The sequence below is a fragment of the Anomalospiza imberbis genome, chromosome 4 (genome assembly GCF_031753505.1).
Source record: "Anomalospiza imberbis isolate Cuckoo-Finch-1a 21T00152 chromosome 4, ASM3175350v1, whole genome shotgun sequence".
Taxonomy (NCBI): domain Eukaryota; kingdom Metazoa; phylum Chordata; class Aves; order Passeriformes; family Viduidae; genus Anomalospiza; species Anomalospiza imberbis.
The window spans coordinates 50,692,076-50,703,002 of NC_089684.1; the positions used below are offsets into that span (position 1 = coordinate 50,692,076).

At 45.9% G+C, this 10,927-nt stretch overlaps 1 long non-coding RNA gene across 1 annotated transcript; it reads left to right on the forward strand.

Annotated features, from left to right (window-relative positions):
• The first annotated feature begins 4,780 nt into the window (after positions 1-4,780).
• On the forward strand, positions 4,781-6,600 carry LOC137472935 (uncharacterized). Its single transcript, XR_010998496.1, has 2 exons — positions 4,781-5,218; positions 6,076-6,600. It is a non-coding gene; the product is annotated as an uncharacterized lncRNA (long non-coding RNA).
• Positions 6,601-10,927: the final 4,327 nt, after the last annotated feature.

Here is a 10,927-nt window from a genome sequence, read left to right on the forward strand (position 1 = left end):
GACATAATAAAAAGGCAGGGGAAATGTACAAATTCTACTTAATATGGAACAAGGGATCAGTTCATCTGATCCCTGAGGAACTCAAATATATTTATTTTCATGACAGTGTTCCAAGAAAAGAGGTCTCCTACCTTGGATCCACACTCCCTCTGTGCAGACTTGCCTGAATACCCAAGCCAGCTCTCAACCTGCTGCTTGCAACCAGACTTTCTATATTTTGAGCTATCTCGCTCTTTGGCACAAAAAGATGTGTATAAACCCAAGGTACAGAGACATCTAACAGCAGCAAAGACAATGTGAGTTGGGCTGCTCTGATTTCTGTTCTGTTTCCCATGGTTCCACTCCCATCACAACAAATCCAGTGCAACACATCAAGCAGGGGATTATTAAACACATTCTTGAAGTCTGAATGGAGTTACGAGTAATGAATGGCTAAAGTCAATGCCCCGGTGTCCAGGACAGATTTCTAGAGCCATATCCCAACCCACAGACACAGGAAGAAATATTTAATTTGAGTACAGACTGAGCAGAACTATGAGAATATTAGTCCTGATAGTCCTCTGATTATTAGCACAGCACTAATTACTGTCATGGCAGCTTTCAGTTCAGCTTGTCCCTCCAGGTCTGCACATTATCTCACAGTTTCCCAAGCAAAAGCATTGCAGCCTTCCCTGCTTTGCTGCACAGCACTGCCAGGTTTCCTAACCCTCCTCTCCATCCCCAGTGCCGCGAGTATGCGGATCCTGCTGTGCTGACCCCACACTGGGGCAGCTGTAATTGTGTTGCCACAATATTGGATTAACAACAGGGTGGCTCTGAAGGTACAACTTGTTTTTAATTTCCTATTTGATGAAAAAATATTTCCTTAAATCAATTACTTTTTCATCACATTTAGGAGGGTGATCAAAGTTCTGTTACTGTGCATGCCCAGAGCTACCTCCTCCTTGGATAAAACAGGAAAAAACAATTTCCTGCACAAATCCACTTGGGATACACAAGTTCCTTGAGCAGGGAATTCTAACAGCATGAAATGTCAGGGCCAATCGAATGTGGTGTGCTAACATGATGCACAGCAGCCACTGGCACCTACACCAAAAACACATCCCAAGGGAAGCTCTCAACACCATGGCAGCCATGGCAGCATGCCAAGAAATAAAAAACTTGGGATTGGGCTGCTTCCTCAGGGTGAGGGAACTCAAAGACATTGCTTCCATGAGCCTGCCTCAACCACTAACCTGAAGAAAAGCCTAAAGGAGAAACCTTCAGCACAGGAGTCAAGACCTCTTTGCAGCCAAGAAGTTCCAAGTGACCATCAAAGTGAGAGCAGGAAAGGAAGAGCTGCCTGCAGCCTCCCGACTGCAGCACTCAGCCCTGAAGAAAAGGAACATCAAAATAGTTTTTTAAATCAGCCCTTGAGGAAATACAAGATATCCTCAACTCTTTACTATGGTGGTTTTAATGGAATGACTCAGACAGACACCAAAATCCCCTGAAATATTTTGTAAAGGTAATGCAGGGTACAGTTTTCAAAGAGCAGGCAGTGAGTGTACTGGGTGCTTAACCCTTTTCAGCAGGTCTGATTTCCACTGCTTTTAGGAGTAAAAAGTAGTTTTCAGAAGCAAATGAAGCCACTTCCAAAGAAAACCCTTCTTCCTGGGGCTGTGGAGGGCCAATTCAAACAGCTGCAATGGCAGCAGTGTCACTGTAGAGGCACAGCAGGGTGGCCATGGGGACCAGCAGAGCAGGGCCAGGCTGGACATGCTGGCTTTCCTCTGCCCACAGCCCACAGCTGGCAAGGGGATCCTCTGAGAGCTCTGGACAGGCCATCGGTGTCACTGTGAAGGAGAAAAAAGTCTGTGGTTACCCCTGAGCCAAAATTGCTTTTTCTCCACATAGGAAAAGTTCTCAGAAGTTTTGGAGGAATGGTATAGGAGGATCATGCCATCAACTTGAGCCCAGGTGAAAGAACACAGCAGTGCCAGCTCAGCCATGGATCCAGGCCAACCTGCAGGACCCTACAGAAGAGGAAGATCTGAGTCTGAGCACAGGTACCAACCTATCAATACATTCATGATGACAAAAGACTCACAACCCCTCCCTCCCAAGCACAATGAGACACTCTGACCTCCTGCATTAGTTCAGAGTGTCCAGGCAGCCTCAAGCACACTGAATATATTCTCAGTAGAAGAGAGCCCCTGTTTTCAAGTTTTTTGCTTAAATGCACCATACAAAGGGTGAGCTTCACACCACAATCCATGGTGGGAGGGTAAAGTTACTCAGCCCAAAGACCAATCCCCACAGGAGGTCACATTGGTCCTCCAGAAGTCCAGTGACTCAAGCAGATAACAGGAGATCCTTCCCCTGGGACAAGCAGTTCTTCTGAGCCGTGCAGGGACAGATTTAAATATGTGGAGAGGGCAAGACTAAGCCAGTGTGTCATCTCTGTGGCTCTGTGTCAAGGCAAAGCAGCTTGCCAACCACTTTGGGACCTGAGAAGGGACAAACTCTGTTATCACACCAAGCTGTCCTAGGTGCAGGATGAGCCTCGAAGGGCGTAACTGAGCAAGATGTACCTCCCAGAGTAAGACTGAACAAGACCTTTGTGGCCTTTGTGTGGCTCAGTCCTTTCCAGTGTCCACGTGGTGGAAAGACAGCTGGCAGATTAAGGGTCTCATTGCTGACAAGGCAAAGGAAACTTACAGGGGCTGAATGAGAAAAATGATGCAGCATGAGTTGTTTAAAGCAAGGATCATCTCTTTATCCTTTGCTGTGCAGGGGGGCTGCAACTCCTGTGGGGGACAAAAGTTCCATAATTCCTCTATGGTACAGGGACCACTGTTCCTGACTGGCAAATATAAGTACTCATGCAATAAAATGAGAGTAATAACAACCAGTATGGCCATTTTAAGGAAACAGAATTAAATATAACTCACCTAGTCTGAATGTCAGCTGCTGTTTTCACAGTTTCGTTAATAATGGAATCATTTGTCAAAGGAAATTAAAGAAGTCACATTTCAGAGGATTTTATGGACACTGGATGAAAGAAGACAGAACATATATTAAATAAATTGTTGTATTAATAGAGGGGAATGGAGGGGTTATTTCTTTTTTCATGCCTAATTTCTGTGCATGCTCAGCCTTTTACCCAGAGGGATTATCTCTCTTTTTCCATGGTAAGATTAAAACTGCCTACTTCTCTGAAAGGTACAATTCAGTGAAACACAAAGTACTCAGCTTAATACAAAAGTAAATGGATGAAGTTCTGTAACCTCTGTATTTTATAGGGGATGAGACTGGATGATCTAATTGTCCCTCCTGGTCCTACTGACTGTAATTCCATCAATGAATGACTTTTTAGAAGGGATTTTTATTTTTGGATCCTCTGCAATTCTTTTTGCATCTTTCCTGGGAGATATGAGATTTAGGGAGCTCAAGCTGAATTAAAGATCCATATAACAACAAGTAAACAAATATGCAGTGGTTTTGCTGACAAATTGAGGGTATCATGGATCAGCAGTTTTATTATAGTCTCAGAGAGAAAAGATCAAAAGACAGATCAATTCATCAGCTTTTAGTTGGTTTTAGATGGCATGCTAAGGGATTAAAAACTCAAAGGATTTCCCTTCAGTCTCAGAGAGTCTCCAGAACATGTAACAGTTTTAGGTCAAATTATAATAATTAACTTGAGATAGTGTGTTGACTGGAGAGGAACTTTGCCAAAAACAATTTTGCACATCACTAAATACTGACGTTCAGATTCAGAAGGGAAACTTGCTTTAGCTCTCTCACAAGTTTATACAGGTTCAACCATTAAAAGCGAGGTTGGTCTTTGCAAAAAACAAGAGCTGAAAGTTGTAACGCTTCCCAAGTCAGATGGGAAGTAGTCCCAAGAGGATAGTGTATAATGTAGCAGAAAGAATGTTTAAAAATACATGGCATCATACTGCTGTATGGATATCCATGGCCTCTTAAAAGTCTGATAATTAATTAGCAGCATGATAGTTAATCAGTGCTCCTGTGCTCTTTATAAGATCTTCAGGAAACTGGGAAATGTAAATGCCAGGGCTTATTTTTAGTAGGCAACTCATCTTTGATAATGAATAGCTGGACATCTGGCAGGAAAAGAAAATACTATCTCAGCCCAAAGTTGAACTTCTACATTCCTACTGAAGACCTGCTGTATCTCAGCCAGGTGGAATGGCCTGGCCGCAGGAGTCACTGGGTGACTCACACAACCTGCATTAGATAGAGAAATAGGCTCCATTAAGAGCAACAATTTTAAGGTCGCATGTAGCAGTTTTTTTAAATAGAAAATATCCTTTTCATGTTGCTTCATACCCTAATGAGCAAGCACAGGGGAGGTCAGATATCTGCATTGGCCAGACCTAACTCGATTCAATTTTATTTCAACCCACATTCTTCAAACTTCAGCTGCCAATACTTCCTATCACCCCAGCAGGCTGCTTCACCCCTTTAGAGGAGATGAGGCAGCTGGAGAAAGTAATTTCATTAAAAAAAAAAAAAAAAAAAAAAAAAAAAACCACAATAAAACCCACAAGAAACCAAAAAACAGGCATCCAGGCTCCAGCTTGAAGAATTAGACAGTCCAACAATCGCTGGGTCAATTCACATTAAGGCGAACAAAGAGCAGACGGCCACAAGAAGATGAGTTAAATGGCTCGGTGGCTGCTGCCTGTCCCTAATTCTCTGTTGACTTTCGGCAGCGCCTTGTCACAGGGGGGCTGCAGCGTTTGACCCCCGTTTCCAGGCGCGGGCAGCGAGCTGGGGACACATGCGGCAGCGCTAAATAGGCGGCTCCGTCCCCGCATGCCCCGGCCCCGCCATGGGTGACTGCTCTCCCAAGTCAGCCTATCAGGAATTTATTGCCTCTTCTCCATCACCCGGCAAAGGAGCTGTCTCACAGCTGTTGGCATTGTAACTCATTCAGTGTCACCGTGGGGTTCTCCGCCATTGTGTCCCCGCACAATGGGGCGGCATTCGGGGCAGGGCACGGCGGGGCTGCCGAGGTAGCCCGGGGCCGGGGCTGCGCCGAGGGCTCTTTGTTGGGGCTCCGCAGCCCAGGGCATCGCCTGCCCTTGCACTCCCCTGCGCTGGAGGCAAGGCCCGGAGAGGAGCTGGCAGGAAGGAAGGATTTTCTGCCTTTTGTGGGCTCTTTCTGCGCTATTTTTGTTCTCCGGGACAGCTTTTGTTGCCCAAGGTAATGATCCTTGGCCCTTATTCACATCTCTGCTTTTGTCCGGGGGCCTTTGTGGGCGATGCGCTGGGGGTGAAACGCGGCAGACACAGCACCAGGGCCGGCCCCTGCGATGTATAGAGCTATAAATAACTATCTGTGAGCTGTCTGCTAGGAAATCATGCTTGTCACAGCATTGGCAGCAGGTTGTGTGAAAGGTTTCACCAAGACACAGCAGATGCATCCTGGCCGAGGAGAGCATCCCCAAAACACACCCCACTGACCCCAGAGGTGACCCCAGGGGGATGAGCAGCATCCCAAAGGCTGGTCAGGATAAGGCTGTACCACAGCCATGGGCTGGTGTCCCCTGGGCTCCTTTGAGTGCAGGCACACTCCTATCTGTAGGGAATGAAAAAGCAGTTCCAGGAATGATGTAAACCAAAGCAAAATGCTCCCCACGAATTTCTGCCGAACCCCCTGGGATCATGTTGTCACCCCTCCTGAGTGCCGCTCTCCCGGTGCCTGCAAAGGGACGAGATGACAGGAAGCATATACACACTGGTCTTCGGGCACACTCATATGTAAATCGATAAAATAAATATAAAAAGATAAAAACAGCTTTAGTCCTTAAACAAAGAAGAGTCAAGGCCTCATCTTTCCCCTCCAGTGTCAGCACCAGCTGCATCCTCACCACACTCAAATTAGAAGGGAAAAATGCAGGGGACACCCACTCTTCACCGGAGCCACCCTGGATGCTCAGGGCCAGCATTGCTCTGGATCCCTGCACAGTTCTCAGAGCTCCCCCCGGGCTCCAGACCTGTGAACAGTTATTCAAGTTCTCACATGCATACTGTTAAGCATATTTGTTTTTATTTTTTCAGGTTCAAGGCCTCAGAGTGTAAGCTCCGGAGGGTAGGGAGGCTCTGCTGTTCAGACATCTAAGCTGCCACACCCACCCGTGAGGAGGAGGGATTTTTTTTTAATTTATACTTTTTTTTTTTTTTTTTTAAATCTCCCATCCATCAGCTCAACAGCAAAAATGGTGCCAAATGAAGTCTTTCCACTCATGCAATTTTTGTGGTCTAAAATTCACCACGTGTTTAACCACGACTCCTCGGCCAGTGTCTGCAGCACCCAGGTTCCCAGGTGGTCCCCCAGCCCAGCACCAGCCAAGCCTGCAACTGTTTAGTTTCTAAGCTCTGGGCAGTCAGGCCAGAGTGGATACAGGCCAAATATAATATAGACACACACAGGCCTATATTATATAAAATACATACACACACACACATATATTTTATGTATATGCATATACATATGTATATAAAAATATATCAACTCACATACAATGTGTGTGTTTAAAATAGAAACACCCAAGCAGAAAATAAAATATTTTACTGCAAAGTGAATGGATTTTTTTAATGCTTAGAAAAACGTGTTAAAATATAACTAGAACATTAATGAATCCCTGTTCAAATGCCGATGAAATACAGGGCTTCTTACTGACTGCACAAAAAATTTTTACTGTTTATTTATATCACTTCTAATAGGAAAATATAATTTGGAGTGAAATACTATACTTACTACAGAATGGGCCTAAGTCTTCATGGCCCACCAAGCTGTCCTCAATAGCAAACTTATGGCACAGAGGGTCCAGAAATCTCATGGCCTCGCTGAATGCAAGCTTGAAAATCAAAACGGAGCTGGAGCACACGAAGTTCACCCTCCCAGTGGGATCCTTCTGCCCTCATGAAACTGTGGAGCCAGGCAGTTTCCTCTGAGCCTGATCTGGGGAAAAGCTTTCCCTGCAGACCAGCACCTTTTTTCAAGCTTTCCCTTTAAACAGGTGTCATCCACTAAGGGGAACTGCCTGGTGTGCCCTCAGGCAAGGTGACCTCCTCGAGTAAAGCACTTCTCTGGAGGTCCCAAGCTGCTGTCCATGATGCTTTTGTTGGAAGGGATGACCACTGTGCTTAACAGACCCTGTCTGAGGGACAGAGCCTCGTGGGGGTTGGTAACCCAGCCAGGGAAGGGCTCTTGGCACAGGTAGGCTTTGAGACCTCAGACCTTCAAACAAAAGCCACAGATTGTGTGGGCAGGTTTCCTGAATCACTACACCCTGTTATTAGGGCTTTCAGCTGGGAAGGGGAGAAACCTGGACTGCTCCACTGGCAATTTAATTATTTTATACAGATGGGAACATCTTTAAAAGTTTCAATCTGGGAGAGGCTTTGAGAGCTCTGTTTGGACATTTTTTTGGGAAAAGTAAGTTCAAGTCCCATCAAGCAGAGGAAAATCACTCATGGGAGTCTTCCATATCCCACATGGATCCTTTATAGGTCTGGGCATGGAGAGGAGTGAGGAAAGCACAGCATTACTGCTTTCTCCAGCTCTTCAGTGGACAGAAATGGTTAACTCTTCTTGTGCATCACAGACCATGTCCAGTCTTTGAGCCTCTAGACATAACAGACACCTCTAGCCCTCGCAGAAGTGACTTCCAAAGGTGATGGCAGATGCTTCTCTGAGGTGGTGAGTGTGATAAGGGTTCCATTGAGCTTACCCTGTGGTCAGTGGCCAGAGATGGGCTTCTCCAGAAGGCAAATACAACCACTGATGGTGCAAATTTCCCTCCAGAGGGGTGTGTCTCTTCTTACTGAAGAAAGAGGGATTCCTGGCCACCAGAGTGCAAGGAACATTCTCTGGTGCTGAAAAAAAAAGATTAATCAAATGGTTTTGGTTGGAAGTGAGCAATCTCGGCACCAAATCTCAGTGTTTCCTCTACCCCTTCCCTCATGAAATTCATTAATATGACCCTGTGCAATTCCCAGTGCAGTGTGTGGATGTTTGGTTTTCCTGCATAAAGACTATTCACACACTGACCCATAACCGGTCAGAGGAGAGCATTAACATATGTAAAGGACTGAGCCAAGCTCTTGGAAGCTAATGGGAAAAAAAACAAACTAATATGCTGACATTGTACTTTAATAAGGAGTAATCAAGAAAAAGAGCAATGTTAACACGGCTTGAACAATGCATGAAATATGTAATGCTGACACTGAAATGTCTGGAAAATGGGAGAAATCCCTTCTCCTCAGAATTCAGAAGATGGTGCTCTGGACTAGCTGGGAGGGACAGCCTGCCAGGACAGCACAGGACAGCAGAACCTTTCCAAGTCTGGTGAGTAATTCACCACTTTAACAAAGAACACTTTCAGCATGTAGGTACAAGGATGGCACAACCTGAGGAGATAAAAGGAGAAGCCCAGCATGAACAGTAGAAACAGGCCAGTCTGAGTCAGTTTGTTATGGCGGATGTGATCTGAGATCAACAAAGGTGATTTGGAGATTCCTTAGGTAATCTCAGGCAGCAAACCTAGCTAAAGGCTGTGCTCTGGTTTTGTGCAAGTAATAATTGATAATCACAGCTGCATCGGGAGGAAAAATACATTAAAAATAATTTTGCTTTGTTCAACTTAGTCTAGAACAGCAATGTAAATAGTGAGGTTCCTTGGGGGAGAACTTTTTAAAGCAAATTTACTGAGCACACCTCACATCAATTGGGTTCCCCTACATCCCCAAGAGATCCAGGATCAGTAACTCAGGCTTTTCACCAGCAGTTCTTGCCAGGGACCAGCATGTGACCAAGGGTGCAAGGAGAGCAAAGGCGTCTCAGCCATCAGTGTCTGGGTGACAGTCTCTCCATCAGGAACCAGAGCAAACCCACTGAGTTGCTGGAAAGAACCTCACTCACTTCAGTGGTCTTTGGATCCCATCCCAAAGGGAAAAGCAATTTCCATCACAGAAATATGCCTGCCACCGAGCTCATTTATTGCTCCTTTGTTAAATGTGCTGTAAAGACTCACATAATAAAGTTCCAGAAATCATCCAGTATCAACAGGTTTCAGCTGGAGTGATTAACCAAAGCACAGGAACTTGGAGAGCAAGCGTATTAATGTCTCCTGGCCACTAAATCTTTCTTGCCAAGAAATAAAAGAGCCAAAAAAAGATAAATAATTAGGAAGTCAGAACAATGACTCCAAATCCCAGAAGGGGTTCACTAATTGTTTACAGAAGATAGACTGCAATGAAGGGATGATTAGAAATATGTCAGCTGCAGGACTTCGATAGCAGCAAATCTGTCTTGGCAGGGGGAGGAATAGATTACAGAGAGGAACAACAACAGCAGTCAAACAGGCAGAGGGAAAAATCCCTCTCACAGACTTTGCAGTCCTGCAAACACCTACTCTATGGGTCTAAATGTAAGATGGCATTAGACATATGCCAGAAATTTTGCATAATGAGAAACAAATTAAAAAGAATTGGACACATCATGGAGCCATGGTGCTGCCTTTCAAGCCAGCTGGGACCATCCATCCAGCTGATGAAGCACAGACTTTCCTTGGGAGCAGCACTGCACACAGCTGCTGCTGGTGCAAGTGCTGGGCAGCAGGGACCCAAGGCAGCTTGTGCCAGTGCAGCCCTGGGAAATGAAAGCAGATTCTGGACCTTCTTGGTGTCTTTCATATTAAAGGGCTGGGGGAAAGCACAACATCTGGAGTGCTTTGATCAGTGTCACCTGTGACTAGACAGTAAAGTCAATTTTTGCAATCATTTTCACACATTTGGGCCAGTGTAATATATCCACAGTGATGCTCCACAGTCCCTTCTCTTGCCTGGCTGCAGCCCACTGGTCTAAACACCACGTGTTACTACATAGAGCTTTGCAGACTGTTGCAAACTAAGCACGGGACAAGCTTACAGGAGCAGGAAAAGGATGCAGGGCCACTTTACCCATCCAAAAGGTCAAGACCAACCAGCAGCAGTCTTGTCACATGTGTTCCTCTGTCTGCTGCATCTCCCCACCCCAGCTGTGCCAGGAACCTTGTACAGAAGCTCAAGGCATCTATCAGAAGCACAGCCAAGCAAACATACACAAACGTCCCCATGCCAAGAGGCTGATAATGTTTTTTTTCCTCTCTTCCATGGCTTCCAGATCCAATTAGCTCTGTTTCTATGACACTCTTTATTTTTCTAATTTTCAACACTGCAAACCCTGCCTGAAGCCTGTTAAACTATTTCCATACGTGCTGGGACTCAAGTGCTGGTCACAGCAGTAAACTGTGGGCTCTCAGGAGAGAAAGAACACAGGGATGAGTTGTATTGAATTCTAATAGGGTGCTTGGAGGAGTCCTCTGGGCATGGATCCATGAAGCTTGTTGCACCCCAGCCTGACCAACCCAGCTGGTGTGCCCCATCTTGTCCCCCCATACCAAGCAGTCCCAGGCTCTCCAGTTAAACTGGCCAGACAAGGCATTTTGCTCTGCTGTAGCCCCTTCAGCCACACAGACCTCATAGCTGGTGCTGGGAATTTCTGCCAGGGACATCAAAGAGGGCAGGATTCAACTCATCATTTGAAGCCCAGCCCCGTTCCCTGTCCTTAGGCAAGCGGAGGAGCCATGAGAACAGCTCAGAAACCTCAGCTGCTTCAAAGCACATCTGCCTACCTTGGGAATTAAGAAGTGACCTACAAACACTTCTCCCCCCTGCACCTGCAAAGCAGGAGACCCTGAGAGTTCGTGCTGCCTGAGATGAGGTGAGTGCCCCTGCCCTGTTTGCCAACTGCACAGCCCTCAGATGTCTGAGTCCCTCCTATTCCACATCCCATCCCAGCTCTTCCTACTGCATACTGCCACAAAAGCTGTGCCAGTCCAAAGGCTTTACCTGAATAAAGGCATAA